Source organism: Parasteatoda tepidariorum, chromosome 10 (genome assembly GCF_043381705.1).
Source record: "Parasteatoda tepidariorum isolate YZ-2023 chromosome 10, CAS_Ptep_4.0, whole genome shotgun sequence".
In the NCBI taxonomy this organism is placed as follows: Eukaryota; Metazoa; Arthropoda; class Arachnida; order Araneae; family Theridiidae; genus Parasteatoda; species Parasteatoda tepidariorum.
The window spans coordinates 69,690,402-69,709,207 of NC_092213.1; the positions used below are offsets into that span (position 1 = coordinate 69,690,402).

An 18,806-nucleotide genomic window follows, 5' to 3' on the forward strand; every position below is an offset into this window, starting at 1 on the left:
AATTTTTTATTATGAAGACTAATGATATTTTCCTCATGAATAAAAATAATTCTTTAAAAAGAATCCATCCTTTGTCAATGTCAAAAAAATGTTTGTAGAATAAAAGTTTTTTTTCATTTATGTGTTGGACCATAATGTAAATAATATGAGCAATTGAAATTTAACACAATTTAAAGAATGAAACAGTAATTTTCAAAACCTATAAGTGACATTCTAAACAACTGTACTTTGTTAGAATTGAAACAACTTAACTTTGGATAGGTCAGTGATAAAGTGCAAGAGAATACACTGTATCAGTACAGTTACAATATCAGTACAGTACAGTACAGTACAAGTGCAAGAGTGTACACTTTATAAAATAGAGAATAGAAGCGGATTATTTTCATTAGTCTTCCAAAATAACTGGATCTCTTCCAGTTTTGACCAATCAGTACTTTCCAAGCCGTGATGGTTCAGGGGATAGAGCGGTCGCCTTCCAATTAAGTGAACCGGTTTTACATAATATGTTAGAATATGTTATTAGGTTTTGCATAATATGTTAGAAATACATTTTATAATGTGCTTATTTTCATAAGAATTATAATATGAATTTTTATTTTTATTTTTAGAATTGATTCGAGATGGAATCCTTGATGATGGAGTTGCTTCAGAATTTGACACTGAGAAGCGATAGTCCAAAATAAACTCCATCATTGCTGGAAAAATAGCTGCGTTAAATAGAAATAATATTTTTTTATATATGTTTAGTGTTATTCATAAATTCATTTTTATTTTGCTCTTTTCAGTTTTGGAACTTTTGTTACTTAATATTTAAATGTTTTTGTTTTTTTTTTATTTTAAATTATTGGACTTGTTTAACTTTTTCTTTACATGACTAACAATAATAAAAAAGCTAACTTCTGGAAAGAGTTTAAAAGTTACAACCAGCAACAGAAGCTTACAACTTGTGGTTTTTGAGTCTTTATTTTAAATATATGCAATAAACATGCTTATTTTGTCATCAATTTTTCAAAAAACAATTTTCTTATTTACAGTATGTATATAAAGAAGTATGCTCTTTAGAATATTATTTATTATTCCTTTCTTGTTTTAGCAGTGTTTAACTTGAAATATTCAAAACATTTTTAGAGGCTTTAAATAATTATTTTTATATACACTGTCCTGTTATATTTTATTAATTTATAGTAAATTTTCTGCTAGCTGGTCATCTGCTTTGCAGATCATCTACTGTCAAATTCAACTAAATTTTGAGTATAAAAAATGCAAAAACAGTGTTGCATTTTCCTGTTTATACCTGTCTAATATGCTTACATCAATTTTGTTTTCCCTAACTTAGACCAGTCTACGTTACCAATACAGACCAGTCCATTCGACTGATATCAGTGTTTCATTTCTTCGTACAGACCGGTCCATTCTACTGATATCAGTGTTTCATTTCCCCGCAGAGACCAGTCCATTTGACTGATCCCAGTGTCTCATTTCCCCGTACAGATCAGACCATTCGACTGATCCCAGTGTCTCATTTCCCCGTACAGACCAGTCCATTCGACTGATATCAGTGTTTCATTTCCCCCGCACAGACCAGTCCATTCGATTGATGCCAGTGTTTCATTTCCCCGTACAGGCCAGTCCATTCGACTGATATCAGTGTTTCATTTCCCCGTACAGGCCAGTCCATTCGACTGATGCCAGTGTTTCATTTCCCCGTACAGATCAGTCCATTCGACTGATATCAGTGCTTCATTTCCCAGATCAGATCATTCTAATATATCAATATTTCACTGATATCAATATTTCATGACCAGTACATTGTGCTGATCTACTTTACTGATATCAGTGTTCCATTTCCTTTACTGATATCAGTGTTCCGTACAAATCAATACATTTTTTTATTGATTTCTATTGATCATTTTTTGTAGGGTATATAAATTAAATTTCTAAATCCCAGAATAAGTAGAAGGCATAAATTTTACAGCCACTTTAAGTACAAAAATAGAATTTTTCCCCAAAAGTATGAACGCTGGCAGTCATGATAGTGGGATGGAGAGTTTTAATACTGAATTGGAAGTTTAAAGAAATATAAAAACAATATATTTACGTAAACATTTCAACATCTTATTTTGTTGTAGTCCCATCTACAAAGTTGGTAAAGATCCCAGTTGAATAATAGGCTGTGAAAATTTTTCTTTACTACAGAATATTACTTACTGAAAACAGTTCCACACAGGTCTAAGAATTAACAGATATACATCAAGATGGAAGAGAGTTAAAACTGATAAGAAAATAATTTAATGTAGTACCAGATATGCCAACTTGCACCGGACAGTGGCTAAATATTTTCGAGTGGTAGTCTTTTAATTAATAATTCTCGGTTTAGTAAATTCAATTTATAATAGAGTTTTTACCCACAACGACTTATAAATAATTAACGATTTGCTGAATGATTATCACTACTTTGCATCGAAGTGGTTTTTGATCGTATGTCCACGAAGAGATGGACTTCACCGGACATCAATCTGGGAAAGCGACTGGACTACTCACTGCCATCTATAGATTTATTTTTATCTTTTTGATATTCAACCGAACAGAAAATTCGTCCGGAGCAATTGGCATCTCTGTATTTTGTTTTTGAGACGAGTCAATATGCATGTCTACCAGATTTTTTTTTCAGTTATAACACATATATTGAGCTTTTAATTCACCTTAGTTAAAATAAATAGTGATGAATTGTTTATAATTATTAACTAAGAACAATTTGAATCAAAAAGCCTCCACACTGTTTTTCATAAGTAGTCTGCGCAGACTATTTAAAGAGTGAGCCAGTTGTGCGCATTTACCAAATTCTTTTTTTTTTTTTTCCCAATGGCAGGCACAGAATTTGAATCTTTACCAAATTCTATTTTAAAAGTAATTGAGATAAATTTATCATATATATTTGAGAATTGAATCTGCACGTCTTACTTTCAGTCCTGATTTCACATCGCATCGAGACTTGCATAAAATGAAAAATAAATTGGCACTTACCTCCCCGTATCATATCCATGAAGGAAAATGTATTCTGTAATCAGTGCAAGCAGTTTCAGCACTATAATATATTGCTTTTTAAAACATCTTGATAAAGAACTGAAGAAACGTCATCTTATTGCTCATTCACAACAAAATAAGAACACAAGAAATGCTTAAAAACTCAAAAAACGTCATCTTATTGCTCATTCGCAATAAAATAAAAACAGAAGAAATGTTTAAAAACTGAATTAACGTCAAATTTTTGCTCATTCACTATAAAATAAGAACAGAACAAACGTCACATTTTTGAAATAAGAATCGAAGAAACGTCATCTCTTTGCTCATTCACTATAAAATAAGAACAAATGAAATGTTTTGCAACTAAATAAACGTCACGGTTTTGCTCATTCGCAATAAACTAAGAACAGGAAAAACGTTTAAGAGCACTAGAAACGTCCTCTTCTTGCGTATTCACATAAAATGCTGACATATTCAAGAAAAAGAATTACTTAAAATTTAAAAAAAAAAGAACTTACAATTCAATTTAAGATAATATAACGTACCGAGCGTTTAGAAAATGCGTTGGAAAATGAAACATTTTCTTTCATCGCAAAAATTAAATATCACATTACGGAAGGTTGTGTATAAAATAGTATTAAGATTATGTAAATTAATAATTATCTAGTTTTTCAAAATGTTCGACTGGTTTAATAGATTAGAAGTTGAATAAAAATAATAATAAATATATTTCATTAATATCTCAATTCATGCAAATTAATCGCGCCGTTATTTTTAATGCTCATTGAAATAATAAACATTAACTACTTCTTTTAACATTTTCAATTACAATTTTTTTTTATTTTTACATTATATTGGAAAATCGAGAAAGACAACGGAAGAAAAAAATAAAAGCTTTATCTGTTCAACTAAATTTAGACGTTTTTAATAAGACATAGCTTTTATAAAATGCATTTCAGCAAGTCAGCGAAAACATTGGACTGAGGATAACACATGCGCGATAAGGTGTTCACGTCACTTCCTGCCTCAAATGTGTTTTTCATATCATGCATGGCTGCTGAATCAAAATATGAAACATTTCATTGAAGAAAATCAAGGACCCTCAGCAGGCAGAAAAGAGATGTATCAGCTTCCTACACAGGGCTGAAAACCTATATATATCAAAAAGGAAAAGAGTAAAAACTGGTAACAAATAAATTTTATTTATATCTTTTTTCGGGAATAATAAAATATCCGAAACTATCAAATTTTTTTAACGGATACAATTTATGTACTGAATTGTTCTTCCACAAGAAAAAAATTAATAGCAGTGAATTGTTTATTGTTAAGTATAGATTTACCCCTCCCGAAAATTATATATTATTGAAATAGTTCTACTACCAGTGTTTTCTTTTTTCCATCCCGCTTTCAAGTCTGGTTCTATAAATCACAACATAAACACAATTACCTTAACTATTTATTAATTAATTAAAATTATGTAATATTTTTTTAGCTTTATTCATTTCTAATTATTCATACTTCAAAAATGTTTAAAGCAGGGTTCCCGCTTGAAATTTTTTTAGTCATACTAGAAGATATTTCTTACTTTAATATACCACTTGATCGTTAATTGGTTTAAAAGCCCGAATTTTCATGCATATATATACTTTCCCTAAAAAACAATTTTTTGTGGTGGTTACACAGAAATTAAATGTGTTTATCCAAAAATAATTTCATGCAGAAAATAACTTTTTCTAAATATTTATTATTTTATTCAAGAATGGTCGAAACAATCTTAAATTGCAAGGTAAACATTTTTCTTCACCATTTCAAAAAATTCAATTTTAAGTTGCAAAATGTTACCAAAATCGGTCGCATAGTTCCTGAGTAATCGAAGTATCTGACTTTTTTTGAAAGCTATTTTTTGCATGGAATTATCATTGGATCAACGAATTTTATACTTGTGTGTAAACATTTTTCAATTCCCTTAATAAGTTCTCGAGATATAGCGTAGTGCGCAAGAAGTAAAATTGACGTATTTCCTTAGCTCATTTTGATCGATTCAAATTTTGCATGATTAGAATGGACACCATTCATAAAACCTTCAAATATGATCGTTCAAATTGTTGATCTTCAAATTTTAGAAAGTATAATGACAAATAACGATTTTAAGTAAAAAATTTTTACTTACTATAGGAAACATACATTAAATAATTTTAGCAATGTCAACTTTTCACTTTTATTTACAAAAGTAAGTTTTGATTATTTTAAATTTCCAGTGGTGTAGATGAAATGATCTCCTTTCTATTTGAAAAAAATCGAGTGAAAGGCGTGGCCTTCTCGTGGAAGGGAAGGTAATGCCTGTTCTTGACTAAGCATTAAACTTAGGTTATGTAAATTGAAAATCGTGAATTGATGTTGGCATATGACTGACATTCCTCGAGTAAAAGATTTAGATTATAATAATTTATTTTTTTTATTTGTGATAAGTCATAAAACGCACTTTCCGAGTGCAGAGAAAGTAGGCGTTACTTTTCAAGTTCGCCTCATTGGGAAAAAAAAGTAACGCCTACTCTCGACTTTTTGCCTGGAAATAAAAAGATTATGTGATACACAGTAAGGAATGAATGTCTGAATGTTTAGTAAGCGCCTTGAATGGACACCGACTACTTTGCATATTTTCCAAATTGCATCGCTGCCAATTTTTTACGTATTTTCCGTAAAATTTTATTTAAAGTTGAAGTGAAATTTATGCCTCATATTTATTTGTGGGATTTTTAAATTTAAGTTAAATAGCTTGATTTTGTCTATCACTACATGTAAATGGTATGATACTTAAATAAATACATGATTAAAAAAGTTATATAAACGAAGAAATAAAAATCCCTGAGGAAATCGGGTATTTTTCATTTTTCTCCCTGAAGTATTCGTTACATTGTATTGAATTTATTCTTTAATAAATTTAATTTTGATAACGAATGAATTGATATAAAATTTTGAAAGAGAATATGTAGCCGGTGGGGTCTACGTTAAAAGGCTTTGAATATCTATTAATGATGACCCATTTTTTCTTAAAAAAGTTTTTTTTACTCCTTTGTTAAAATTCAATACCCCCCCCCCCTCAATCTAGGCACGCGTGAAGTCGCTCGCATTTTTCAGAAACAAAACACAACGTTATTGATCAAAATTCAAATTTAATATTTAAACTTTAAGTATGTTATTTAATCACATTCATGAGTCAAAGTTATGATTCTAAAATCACAAAACGAAATCAGGAGAAGATAAAATAATTTTAAATTAAAAGAAATATAAAAATAAATAATATTAAAATAAAATACACGTTCACGCCGGGGTGACCGACCGGTGGGTCACGCTAGATTGTCTCATCGGGCGATACAATAACAAAAACAGGCAATACAATACATGCAATAACAAAGTAGTAGCATTAATATAAGTATGTTTAATGTAAAAGAATTGTTCTGCTTTCATTTTAATCTTAACGTAATTTATCCGCATTTTTTTTTTTTTAATTTTATTCTTGCACGATTTTTATTTTCAAATTAAGCAGTGGTAAATAAAATAAAGCGAAGTATTATCAGTCCCGCCTTCTAATATATGGGTTATAAAGTAGTAAGGAGACTATTTTTTTTCTTACACTGATGATTTTCTGAAGATATCGCCTGCCTAGTTTTTTTTACTATGATTAATAAAGTAAAAATATTTTAATCTCTTTATTCATTATTACCCTTCCCGGCGACTTTACGTTATCATAAAAAATTTCTGTTTTTTTTTTTTTTTTTTTTTTTTTTTTTTTTTTTTTTTTTTTTTTTTTTTTTNTTTTTTTTTTTTTTTTTAGAAGTAGTAGTAGTCAGATCAGAGAGATTAACTGTATTAAGCGTCACTTGGCGTGATGATATTGCTCGCTGCCAACTCATGATAGTCAAAATTTACTACACTATCAAGAAGTTTTAAATAATTACCAAATATAAGAATATAATACTTTATATCAACATTAATAAATTTGTTACTTAAAGCAGATATGCCGCAGGCGGCAAAAATCTCAAAATTGGTAGAAACTCACTTCACTTTTATGTCCTTAATTATTCAAACGTAACTACCACTGTGACTTTTATTTTAAATTATTGACATGTAAAGTTTTAATTGTTCTACTGAAGTGCTTGTGTTTAAAATAATAAAATGAATCGGTTAGAGGCGCTTTGTGCCAAATACCGAGTTTTTAATCAGATCCAGCACTAGTACTACAATAGGGCTTCCATGGTCTAGCGGTATCGCCCGCCAAACACTGTGCAAAGCGTGAAGCTATCAGGTTCGAATCCGGCTGTTGCCCTTCTATTGACAAAGGTTTATGAGTCTAAAGTTAAGCACACAAGCCTGCAAATATATATAATTCCAATAAACCAATACAACTGTAATAAAAGCATTATTTGAGATCATTTTCATTTACTAATTGATAAAAGATGCTAAAGCATTTTCAAATCTATATATATATTTCTCTTACACGGCGATAAAAAAAAGCCTCATTACAACTCCTCGAATGGCAATGTAGAAAATCGACCAATGATTGCCACTAAAAATGTCACATGCCGAATCTAGCTAAGATGGCTCAACATATAGCGCTTTTAAAAACGGAAACTGAAATAACCAGGGAGAGCATAAGCTAGGCAGAAGTCTTTGTCGATAGATCTCTATTTTAGTTTTTTGTCGAAAGCGCTTTTTTTCACGAATTTATTTGACAGTTTTTGATTTATATCACCAATTTATTTATTTTACTAGAATTTATTTGCTTATGCAGGTTTTTCCATTGCAATTCACTTATTTCAATTCTTAATAGACTTAATTATAGCCAAAATTTTAACCTTTTTAAAGAGATATCAATTTTAGAAATTTCATCTTACGATTTTATACTATAGCACATTTCTAATAGATTTAACGAATTACATGTCATTTATTTGAATTCAAATTTATTTTAAGGACTCAGTATTTACTAAAAAGATATAGTTTTTTTTTAAAAAAAAAAGTTGTTATATGGATTTGAATGATTGTTTTGAATACTTATAATTTTCTGCATTTTCAATGTACCTAAGTTAGTAGCGAGCGAAGTGAGCTTGGTTTGCGAAGCAAACCATATAAGATTGCGTAGCAATTTTTGGGGGTTGGCGAGCGTTAGTGAGCAGGGGGCGTAGCCCACTAGTGTTAATAAAATGTTGAATTTTCATCAGACTTTTTTTTAAAAAAAGGAAAAACATAGCTTTTTAAAGGATAGGGTATTTTTTTATTTCTGTTGAATAAACGCATCATTGTCGTCAATTAGAATGGCGTTTTTTTTTACGATTCCTCTAAATGCATGTTCCATAGATTTTATTTTTCTACACATAGCTTATTTCAATATGCATATATTACCTAAATTAATTTTGAATCAATTTTTTACCTTTCTCCTAAGCGAATCATTTCATAACTAATTTTTTTCTTCTTCATTTTAATTACCGTTGATTTAAAACTATTTACTTTTATATAGAAACACGTTTTAAAAGAATACTATAAACGAAGTAAACACGTGGTGTCAGATAACTTATGAAACATTAATTTGGTGACGCAGTCCACGAATGCCACCATGTTGCAACGTAAACAAAGTACCAATCTACCAACTAAAAATAAATAAATGAAATTGTAAAAAGTCTATTTTCTTTCATCTTTTTTTATATTTTAAACGAACCAACCAGGTTACTTGTTCTTAACTTTTGATGAGGAATCGGTTTTAGTCTGGAAATTGTACTTTATTATCAGAGATGCCAACTTGCTCCGGACAGCAAATATATAATTTAAAGTGGTAGTTTATCAATTGTGATTCTCGGTTTAATAAATTCAATTTAGTAGATTTTTATCCACCACTATTCTTAAATAATTCGTAGGCTTATTTAATTGACGATTTTGTGATACAAATGCATGCTGTGCCTTTTAAAAAGTAAGTAAAAATATTCAAATATTTGCAAAATTTACTTTGTACTTAATTACCGTTTTTTAAAAATTATTTTGGCGTGTCCGGAGCAATTGGCATCTCTGTTTGTTATTGCCAAAGTATCGAGACCAGTTTTTCTTGGGAGTTTCTTTACCACTAGCAGTATTCATGTAACCGTTGGAATTTATATGAATAATGTAAGAAGTTTGTTGAATTTTTGCTACTTAAATATGATTAAACCGAAAATAATCTGCAAAGGTACATTCCTTCTCCAATTTGTTGACATAGCATTGTAAGTTATAAAATCCTTTCAATTTTTAAATAAAATTAATAATTAAAAAATCTGGTTCTACACAGCTCTTTCATATCTAGATTGAGTCCAAAACTTCTACACATCATTAAGAAAAATATTGCGTTTGAAAATCTTTTCACACAAAGGGAAAAAGTAGTTCAAAAATAAAATTTCAGGGTGCCCACGACCTGTAAAAATAAATGAGTGGTTGCTAAGATTTTTAAAGACGATTGAAAAATGCTTAAATTTATTTTCCATTCGTGAATTACAAAATTATTCACAAATCATTTTCTAGTATTAATTATTGTTCTATTGTTACTTAATTCTATTATTAATTAATTTTATTATTAATTAATTTCATTATTAATTAATTATATTATTATCAATTATATTATCAAAATTATATGATTATTATCAAAATTTCAGGGTGCCCACGACCTGTAAAAATAAATGAGTGGTAGCTAAGATTTTTCAAGATTACTGAAAAATGCTTCAATTTATTTTTCACTTGTGAATTACAAAATTATTAATTATTATTCTATTATTACTTAATTATATTATTAATTAACTTTGTTATTAATTAATTATATTATTATTATTATTATTAATTATTCACAAGTTATTCACTCATATACATTTCCTTTGAGGTCGATATTTATTGATAGCTTAAAACATCTATGTGTGCATACTGGTCAGTGTAGGGGTGAGGAAACTGGCCTTGCATCAGAAAGGTTCTGGGTTCGAATTCGGGCAAGGCAGGGATGTTCTTTCATTCTTTGTACTATCTGTCCTTACAGTGGGAGCAACGTTGGCCTACCTAATGTGGTGCCCCTGATAGAGTGGCCGACAAATCTGCCCTTCAGATGCCTGTATTGACGAAAGGTCATTCTCCAGGTGAGGATTGAAAGAAAAAAAATCTAGATATATATCACTTTTGCTACCAGCCTGGATTTTCAAAAGAAGCGAAGAAAAAAATTTATTTTTGCAACGATGCTTTTATATTGTCAATCTTGTTGTGTTAATCAAAAGTATCGACAAATACAATAATTGCAGTCAGGTTGCTTACTATCTGGGAAGGAGGAAAAATCTGGTAGTAAAACTATTTTATATATAACTGGTTCTCGGTAGGAGTAACACGAACTCTAACGGTTCTTGATTATTAACTATTCATCACTATTTACTTTTTCCAAGTTAGTAACAGACCCATATAGATGTTATAATTGTTAAAAAAAAATTTTGATTGTTCTAATCTATTCTAATATTTCCGAAAACTAGCTAAATTGAAATGATAATTACCAGTTTTTGCTCTTTTCCAATAGCAAACATATTTCATTTTGTTTCGGTTAATATAAACTTTCAATCTTGTAAATATAGCTTATTGCCAAAGAAGCCAACTTTGCTCTGGATTGCGGATCAATATTTTCTAGCAATAATTATTTAATGTAAAAGTCTTGGTTTAGTGAATTCAATTCTTATGACTTTTAGCCACCACTAAAATTTCTAAATAATTCAAAGATTCATTTGCTATGCCACTTTGTTACAGTAATGCCGTGTTGGAAGAGAGAAGGCCTCAGCACAGGTTACAATACTATAACTATATACATTACTATAAACAAGAAATTTGATCCTTTAGTAGTCCAAACGTAATGAAATCTTTCGTACTTCTCCCACTGCGCAGCTTAGTGGCTAGAACGTAGTAACATTTTTCTTTTTCTGCCTGCAATGCGCAGTTTATGTCCGTTACGTCGGACTACTAAATTAATCCGTGCTGAGGCCTTCTGTGTTAGTTGAGGTGCATGGCAAATTTTAGTTTATAGTTCGCTGCCGTTTTTAAAAATATTTTGTGGAATTCGTATTATTTGGCATCTCTGCACTGACTTGCACCATTTATTTCTTCTTTTCTTAACGAAGGGTGGAAAATTTGAAACAGAAAAAAAAAATGAGTTTGAAACAAAAGTGTTTGGATAAATAAACCAAAGCATGAACTAATGAAAACAATATTTAGTAATATTTGAACAAATATTTGTTTCAATCCTCTTTCGTTATGAAGTAATGTAGTCAGTATAACCTGTCGTTTCTCGCCTCGGTATAATGAGTGTACTGTCTGCGTGACTTGTTTCAGATATGCTGAGAGCGCAACCCTAGAATAAAACATAACAAGTTCTAATTATTTTAGTAACAGATAGTTAAAAAAATATTATGAAATGAAAGAAATAGTGGTGAGATTTCCTTATCGTGATCTGTAGCGCCAAGGTGTGAAATAGATTTTAGACTTGCAATTTTTTATTTTTTATAAAAAAGCATGTTGATGTTTAGCCGAGGGTGGCTGCGGGTTTTAACCTTTTGAATTGGTCCCCTTCTGTGATGTTTTTTTTTTTCTTTCTCTCGGGACGTTGCCCGGTAGTTGCCAAGACTTGGCGGTTATTCTGCCACAGATCACGATACGGAAATCTCCGAGGAGATGTTTGCTATTTATTATTTTGAATAATAATTATAAAAATTTCATATTTTTCAATTCCAATTTTAGTATCTTATTGAAATTGAATAAAAAAATGCACTAAATATTTAAAATTGAGGAAATATATATGGTTGTCAACAAATTAATTTTTAAAAACGTTCGCAAAATTTTCATAGCACCGAATCACTTTTCTTTTTTTTTTAAATAGGAGAGATATGTAACTTTTCAACGAAATATACAGAAAGGTAAAAAAATGAGCATAAGTCAAAAAAAAAAAAAAAAAAGCTCTAAAAATTGACATCATCAACCCTACAAATTTCCTTCTTTAACGACCTAATACTTATTAACACGTTCACTCCGGGTAGAGGGGTTAATCTATTCTCAACAATAACAATTCACTGTAAGGAAATTTATCACGGCGAAGAAGCAATTCTATATAAAAATTGCATCCGTTAAAAACAATTGGTAGTTATGGATTTTTATTATTCCCGGAAAAAAAACTAAAAAATGAAATTTAATTGTTACCAGTTTTTGATCCGGTGCGCCGCCCGATGAGACAATTTAGCGTGACCCACCGGTGGGTCACCCCGGCGTGAACGTGTTAATTTATTATGAATTTTTTTAAAAACACAAAAAAAAGTTATTTATAGTTTGGCAGTATTATACTAGTGTATATTTGGCAGTATTATATAGTACAATATTATACTTAACTTTAAAAAAAAATACTGTACTTAAAAAATTTTCTAATATTAAATAGATGATACTGACATCATCATTAAAACTTATTCCCGCACCAGATGCCATTTACGGCCCTTTTTTATATACAGGTGATAAAAAATGTAAAAAGAGGTAGAAACTCAATTAATTTTTATTTATTTACAGTTTCTTTGATTATTCAATTTTAACTACCACTATAACTTACTTTTAAAATTATTCATATTTAAAACAATAACCCATGGAAACCATCTAAAAGTTAAAGAATAAAAGCAGATTTGAAAAGGGACTCAGGTGCCCAGATATATAATAGAGTTCAAGATTACAATTTGTTTACTATAAGTTGCATTTTATAATATCTTTTAATAAAATGTTGAGTTTCGTAAGTCACCACTTTTTAAAGTTTTAGTTGCCTGTGGCTGAAAATGTTTACTTCAAAGTGATACTTTCTGGTTACTGGAATGCAATTTGAAGTAAAAAGAAAAGATAAGTGTTTTGTATTCTAGATAAAGATGCATCGCTGCAAAATTAAGCAGCCATTGGCCTGAGCAGCTAGCTGATTATGACACTTTAGAACATTGAAAATTAAAAAAATCTTGGCGTGTTGGCGCGAAGCACCATTGACCGATTAATCAAGTCTTTGGATCTTATGGATGGTATACCGCGTTATGCACAGATGGCGCTAGGGGTTAAAATTCGTCGTAAGACTTCCGGATTATTACTTCCGTTTGATTTTTACGTCTAAACTTGAAAAATCGAGTATTATTATGCTAACAATGTTAACAATAAAATGCATTCTTCCTATTTAAATTTTCACGGAACAAACAGCTAATGAATTTGGAAAACTACGCCTGCATGCTATGATGCACCGCCTTCTATAACTGAAAGCCTCCACACGGTTTTGTGTAGGAAGTCCGATTAGTCCACTATGAGGGTAAAGCAATTAATAAGAGCACAATTTAATATCAAATCTATTAAAAATTGGAGAGTGGTAGAAAATATATGTCTAAAAATTTGTTTAATTTATGAATATAATTGGTTTGTTTTATTTACTTGTCAACCACTACAGATTCAATTCTCAAATATATATGATAAATTTCTCTCAAGAACTTTTACAATAGAATTTGGGTTCATGGGCACAAGTGGTTCGCTTTTTAAATAATCTGCGCAGACTACTTAGAAGAAACCGTGTGGAAGCTTTCTGATGTAGGAAGGTGAAGTATTGGGCTGAAAGCCCATATATATCAAGACGGAAAAGAGTAAAAACTGGTAAGATATAAATTTAATTTTTTACCTTTTTTTCGGGAATAATAATATTCAATAACTACCAATTGTTTTTAACGCATACAATTTTTATCTTGAATTGCTTCCTCGCGAGGGAAAAATTAATTATAGTGATTAGCATACTTGGCAACATTCACTCCTTTTGAGAATGGATTTTCCAAGTGATAGTAAAATAATAACGAAATAACTATCTTCCTCAAAAATTTATTTATATTTTAATCAGGTTGAATTTCGCAGCGAAAGGAATAATATGCTTTTATATCTTTGTTGTAATTATTTATACGTAGTGGTGGTCAAACTGATTTAAAATTATTATCATACTAATTCGAAAAGTTTAGTGAAATAACATGAATTTCGCTAGCACTTAAAATATGAAAATAAAATCTTCCAAGAAAACCGGAAGGGTTGGCAGCTATGGAATTGTTTATTGTTAAGAATAGATTAACTCCTCTCGAATATTATCTAATATTGAAATAGTTCTCCTACCAGTATTTTCTCTTTTCCGTCCCGCTTTCAGGCCTGGTGATGTATGATGCAACCCAGAAAATATCAAATGGTGATATTTTACACAAATATAGCCAAATGAGAGATAACACTCAAAACATGGCAAACCTTACACTTTATTTATGTTTTGATATTAATTTTCTTTAATTTGTTTCACGTTCACAATCCATTAGAATTTGTAAATTACAAGAATCTCTTATGAATGGTAAAATTGCGCGTAAATTTTATCACAAATTACAATAATAAAACTTCCTAGAGAATTAAGCCTGTTCACACATCGCCTCGTAAGCATAACATAAGCAGATGAATACACCGGAAGTTTTCTAAACGTCTTCCGGTTTTAGGAAGCTTGTTATTGTTTACATTCAGTCAGTCATTCATATTAACCCTTTCATTACGAACGCCCTACTTAGCATGCGAGACGGCATACGCTCGCATGAATATAAGCGTGGTTAGATATAGCATGAGATTAGTTCGTGTCTTGTTAATTTAATTAGTTATACAATACTTCATAACATTGTTTATGCAAATAAAAATCAGTATGATTTTGAAGCACAGCTTAAGTTTTAAGCTCGAACTATTTTTGGCATTTTTTAAAAATTTTCCGTACTTGTGGTAGAAAAACTTTTTCCCCTATTCTTTTTTTATAATTTAACACGTTCACGAAGGGGTGACCCACCGGTGGGTCACGCTAGATTGTCTCATCGGGCGGCGCACCGGAGAAAAAACTGGTAACAAATAAATTTCATTTTTTAGTTTTTTTCTGGGAATAATAAAAATCCATAACTACCAATTGTTTTTAACGGATGCAATTTTTATATTGAATTACTTCTTCGCCGTGATAAATTTCCTTACAGAGAATTGTTATTGTTGAGAATAGATTAACTCCTCCCGAATATTATCTAATATTGAAATAGTTCTTCTAACAGTATTTTCTCTTTTCCCGTACCAGTATTTTCACTTTTCCCGGCGTGAACGTGTTAAAAACGATGGTTTTTTTCTTCCAGGCACTAAAATTTTAATAATACTATGTATTCATTTTCTGTTTATTTTTTATTTGTTTAAAAAAAAATTAAACAGTTAATAATGTTAACTGTTTAATTTTGTTTATAAATAATGTTTATATTTTCTTTTTTATAAGCTACTGCTTGGTAATTTATTTCATTTTCACTAATTTCCTTTTAGTTTTTTTTTCTCTATTTATTAATAAACCAATGCTAAAAAATTTATTAGTTGTAATATCTATTATGACTGAAACCGAAATCAGTAATTTTAAAAATTGATGGACTTCAAGCATTTCAATAACTATAGTTGTTTTTATAAACACTCTAAAACTTTTTATAAATCTTAATATAATTGCTTTCCTATTGAAATAATATTCCGACATATTCATACATTCACATAAAACATAAAAGCATTACATTTATACATTCACATAAAATATATAAACGTTAAATTCATACATTAACATAAAATATATTTTTATATAGATCAATGACTGATCTCCCTATTTAATTTGAATCGAACTTCAACCATTTTCTGTTATTAGTTTATTTAAACGTATTCAGTTGAGTAATTCTTACGAAAATTCATCTCCCTTTGTAATCCAAATTTTAATTAAGTCAATAATTGTCTTTCAAATTCAAAATTAATTCGCCAATCCCAGCCACAGATAGAGCACACATTGCCATTTGGCATCATTATAATATGCTAATTTTTAAAGTTAATGACAAACTCAAAACTTTTTGATGTGTAAAAAGAGCATTTTCCAATTTCGCACAAAAAGTCTCTATTGTAATTTTGAGTGATAGACATCTCAATATCTTGCCTACTAAAAATTAAAACGAAAGGAAGCCACTTTTGTTAATTTTTATTCATTTTTTACTAGAATAAAATTATCTTGTTATTTCCATAAATATTGTTAATTCTACATTACGATATTTAATAAACTTATCGAACCTAATACCACAGTTTCATCGAGCATAATTGTTGCCTGACTTTAGATACCCTGTGAAATTGGCCAAGTCAGATTGCTAATTTACATTCCAGCAGCATTTAACGACTTGATCTATTTTTTTTTTTTTTTTTTTTAAGCTTTTCTTTTTGACTATAGTAGATCGCAATTACAATGTAAGCTTTAATTTCATTCAATATTTGTTACCTGAACTAAGAAAAAAGTCGAAAATCATTTTTTTTCTTTATTTAAAACAAATGCCAAACAGTGGTCGTTAAAAGCCGCTGGATTGGAAAATCGCGTTCTAGTTCCCAGTACACATAATTATAGAATTAAAAACCGGATAAGGATGTGGAAGTTCGATTGCCAGCAGCGGGTAACAAAAGTTGGGCAGGGTAGGTTGGACAATTCTCGTGTACTCGGTGCATCATAGTTTAGACTTTTTATAATTGGGAAATTTGAAAGTACAATAAGTAAATAAAAGTGCGATAAGTAAATAAAAGTACAATAAGTAAATAAAAGTAAAATAAGTAAATAAAAGTATTATAAGTAAATAAAAGTACAATAAGTAAATAAAAGTACAATAAGTAAATAAAAGTACTATAAGTAAATAAAAGTACAATAAGTAAATAAAAGTACTACAATAATTTCTTTCTTTTTACCTCCATTATAGGCATCCACACCGCCGCATCAACCGGACTCATTAAATTATCCACACAACCAGTAAGATCTTCCAATACCTTTAAATTATAATAGGAAAAATATCTTTATAAAATGTTTTCAATTAATTATAAAACTAGAATTTCTTTAAAAAATATGTTATTAAAGTGAATGTTCATGAATATTAAAGGATTTTCCTTTACAGGGTTCCCACAGGTCTTTTTAATTTATAATAGTGGTAGTAAATTTCGTAACTGCTAACTCAGGGCTGGTATGCCCCTGAAAAAAAAATTAAAAGAAGTTGCAAATTTCTTAATATCAGCTTCCATTATCGAGATAAAATAATCTGGTATCTACAAATATAATAATATAAAAGAATTATATTAACATTACGACCACTTTTTAATTTTTTTCCAGGAGCTCAAAAATTATGAATTTTTTTTTCCAGGATAAAAAATGAAGTCATAAAAGTATAAATATTACTTTCAGAACTTTGAGCAGCTGAAGTCGTGTTTAAATTATTAATTTGCTGTGTGGTGAAATGAAATTTTTAAAACTGGGATTTTATGCACTAAAACATAAATATTACTAATACTAAGATAATGTTTTGTGAATGTGCTGAATGGAAGCACATTAAACGTGCTTAACACAATTTTGTGTTTCCATAATAGATCAATAAAAGTAAAAATTAATAAAGAAATGGCTTTTTTTCTACCACTTTTATTTAAATATTTTATTTATAAATTTTGTATTGTGCAGTAAAAATTATCTTGTCGAAAGTGTATGCTCTGTAAATTCATATAGACCGAGTTTCTTCGGTCTTTGAAAAGTTTTAGTAGTGGTAGAAGATATTAATATACCACTTTGTGGTTAACTAATTTAGAAGGTCGGCGGCGATCTAGTGTTAGATGACGTACCTAAACCTCTGAATCTGTAATTTGCCCTAGGGTAACTGATATTATTGGCAGAGATGTCAACTGATACGCTCTCTGGAATAGTTTTAATAAAGTGGTAGCAAATTATATAGTAAAATTCGTTAGAAACGGACAGTTACGTCCACTTTTTAATAGAGTAACCAGTAGATTGATGTTTTAACTTTGCATTTTATATGATACTTATTATTTTTGATATTTAGTGGTGAAGAAATTACTTAGAAGGGAAAAAACTAAACTAAAAGTAACTTAAATTTCGCTACCACTAGAAAATACTACTTTACAAAGCGGAGCAAGTTGGCATCTCTGTATTGGCATGGTTTATAAGGTGGAATTTTCATGCTTATATACTTTCTTCGGAAAACAATTTTTAGTGGTGGTTACACAGAAATTCAAATATCGACACTTGTTTTATTTTCATTATAGCTTTTTAAAATTTTCAAAGCCCTCGGGAACCTTGGTAGAAATTTTTTTTTTAAAGTTCAATTGGTTTTTTTAAGAGAAGCTTTTTGTTTCAAAACGTTCTGCTCTAGTTCACTACCACTGAAAAAATAATGCTTGACACAGAGATGTCAACTTAATCCGGACAGCAAATAAGTATTTCAAAGTGGTAGTTTATCAATTGTGATTCTTTGTTTAATATATTCAATTTAGTAGATTTCTATCCACCAATATTTCTAAATAATTCGTAGGCTTATATAATTCACCACTTTTTTGTAGCTATGTCATGTAACACCTTTTAAAAAAGCAAGCAAAAATAGTGAAATATTTGCTAAATTTAGTTTATGGTTACTTACCGTTTTTTTTTTAAATTGTTTTGGCATGTCCGTACACTCTAAAAACTGTACCTCTGATTTCAGAGGCACATTTGAATCATTTGTGCCTCTGAATTTTAAGGGCACAACGTACCTTTAAAAATGAAAGGCACAATGTACCTCTGATTTCAGAGGCACATNTGTCCGGAGCAGTTGGCATCTCTGTATGTACTGATTTTTTTTTAATTATTTCGGCGTGTGCGGAGCAGTTGG

The 18,806-nt window shown here is 29.7% G+C and overlaps 1 long non-coding RNA gene across 1 annotated transcript; it reads right to left on the reverse strand.

The window, feature by feature from the left end:
- Positions 1 to 11,255: 11,255 nt before the first annotated feature.
- On the reverse strand, positions 11,256 to 16,928 carry LOC107444760 (uncharacterized). The gene is made up of 2 exons (XR_006226245.2): positions 16,849 to 16,928; positions 11,256 to 11,413 (listed from the first exon to the last, which is right to left on the reverse strand). It is a non-coding gene; the product is annotated as an uncharacterized lncRNA (long non-coding RNA).
- Between the last annotated feature and the right edge of the window lie 1,878 nt (positions 16,929 to 18,806).